The sequence below is a fragment of the Tasmannia lanceolata genome, unplaced genomic scaffold, assembly GCF_043159265.1.
Source record: "Tasmannia lanceolata isolate RefF3 unplaced genomic scaffold, GAP_Taslan_0.1 ptg000006l, whole genome shotgun sequence".
Taxonomy (NCBI): Eukaryota; Viridiplantae; Streptophyta; class Magnoliopsida; order Canellales; family Winteraceae; genus Tasmannia; species Tasmannia lanceolata.
Window position 1 is genome coordinate 31,088,233 of NW_027518683.1, and position 2,779 is coordinate 31,091,011.

A 2,779-nucleotide genomic window follows, 5' to 3' on the forward strand; every position below is an offset into this window, starting at 1 on the left:
CAAGCGAAATTACCTAAATGTTATTGGTTAGATGCCTTTCAAACAAGTACTTATTTAATCAATAGACTTCCCACTCCACTACTCCATGGTCGTTCTCCCTTTGAAGTGCTATTTGGAATGCCTCCTGATTACAACAACCTCCGTACTTTTGGGTGTGCATGCTATCCGCTCTTGGTCCCTTACAATAAAAATAAATTAGAACCCGGGACACAACAATGTATCTTCCTTGGATATGGGATACATCAAAAAGGGTTCAAGTACCTTGATCCATCCTCAGGCCATGTTTACATCTCTCATCACGTTCGATTTGATGAGCACTCCTTTCCTTTTGGACAACAGTCATCCCCTCCACCGCCGCCCCCAACCACATTCACTACTTTACCTGGATGATGCCTCCTCCATTCAGTCCGCCTCCCCCCATGGAATTGTCCTCCTCTCCATCCTTTGTTGTGGGCCCTGCTAGTCGTCCACTCCTAGTGTTGTAGATACATCATCATCTAGAGATGACCCAATTGATTCATTGAGAGTTCAAGAAGAGTCTCCTCCACCCATAGCTTCTGTCATGAATACTCATCCTATGGTCACCAGGCTGAAAGATGGGATTCAGAAACCTAAGGCCTTGCTCGCCACCAAGCACCCCTTTCCTCAATGTCTTCTAGCAACTACCTCTTCTCCGTTGGATCCTACCTGCTATAGCCAAGCCTCTCGAGAGGTGCATTGGAGGATTGCAATGACTGTTGAATTTAATGCCTTGCTTCAGAATAATACGTGGACTTTGGTTCCTCCTCCCTCCACTGGCAACGTCATAGGATGCAAATGGGTCTTTAAGACCAAACTTCGCGCAGATGGATCCATTGAAAGACACAAGGCCAGACTTGTGGCTAAAGGCTTTCATCAGCAGGAAGGCATTGACTTCACTGAGACTTTCAGTCTCATTGTTAAGGCCCCCACCATTCGCCTTGTTCTTGCATTGGCTTGCTCCAACAACTAGCCCCTCCTTCAATTGGATGTTAGCAATGCCTTTCTCCATGGACAACTGACGGAGATTGTACACATGCAACAACCACCTGGTTTTATTGATTCTAGTAGGCCAAACCATGTTTGCAAGCTTCATAAAGCCATCTACGGACTGAAGCAAGCTCCCCAGGCATGGGTCAATCGCTTCAGCACTGCCCTAAGCGAGCATGGACTTGTTAGCAGCCAGAATGACTCTTCACTCTTCTTTTGGCATGCTGACACTGGTTCAGTCTTTCTACTCGTCTACGTTGATGACATTATTATTACTGGAAATTATCACCGTGGAATTACTAGTCTTATTGAGTTTCTATCAGAGTGTTTTGACATGCGTGATTTGGGACAGCTTCACTACTTCCTTGGAATGGAGGTCTTCCGGTCACCTCACACTCTTACTCTCACTCAGACAAAATATGCGATAGATCTACTTCGCAGATTCGATATGCTTGGGGCCAAGCCAGTGTCCACCCCTGCCATTAATGGACCCAAGATGTCTGCACTAGATGGTACTCCTCTTCCTGATGCCACCAATTATAGAAGCATGGTTGGAGCTCTTCAATATCTCACCTTAACACGGCCAGATATCTCATATGCGGTCAACCAAGTGTGTCAGTTCATGCACAAACCCACGGCCGTTCATCTCGAGGCTGTGAAACGTATTCTTCGATATGTTAAGGGCTCTGCCGATCATGGCCTTCAATTCAGATAATCTCGTGATTTCTCCATCAAGGCCTTCTCCGATGCAGATTGGGCTGGGTCTCCCGATGATCGGTGCTCGACTACCGGTGGAAGCATTTTTCTTGGTCCCAATCTCATCTTGTGGTGCTCTAAGAAACAACCACTGTGGCCCGCTCTAGTACCGAGGTTGAATATCGGGCACTAGCTACTACGACCACTGACATCTGTTGAATTCAGGCTCTTCTTTCTGACCTTGGTATCCCTTGCCAGGCTCACCCAATCCTCCATTGCGACAATGTAAGTGCCATGTATCTTGTCGCCAATCCAGTCTTTCATGCACGGACTAAACATATTGAGGTTGACTACCACTTCTTTCGTGAAAGAGCTTCTCGTGGTGCCTTACAAGTGAACATCAAATCGACGATGGTCTCACCAAAGGCCTCAGTATGCGACGTCATGTCTGGTTCCGTGGCAAACTTAATGTGGTTCCCATTATTAGTTTGAGGGAGGGTGTTAAATGAAGATATCACAGCAGCACTATTGCCAATAATAGAGACTCTTACTCTGTTAAATGGAGATATCACAGTTGCATCATTGCTAAGAATAGAGATTCTTCTCCTTGATTGGATCCTTCCTAAATTTGGACATTGCATTGGCTTTGGATTATTTCCAAAGTCAAGACTAGAGTAGTATATTGTGTTATCTATGTTTAGCATATTATTTGATTCATTCTTGTAATCAGGGATTTACAATTTGTATATGTAGATACAATACCAAAATTGTAGATGACAATAGTTTATAAATAGTGACAGACACCTCAACCAAAAGTTAAGGGGTGAATTACATCTCTCTCTCTCTCTTTTAATTTGTTACACATCACACACTCCATTGTCATACCCAGTCAATGTCATGAAATGAAACTTTATGAATGAATTAATCAGCTCAATACATTCAAGTACTCGCTTTTAGGGCATATACACTAACATCTAATGCCTGTGAGAATATTGAGGAGATTCTTGGGTTCGTAAGAACAGAGTGTTAGCATTAGCTAATAAATAAGATAGTTTATTTAGATTGCTTAATTTCA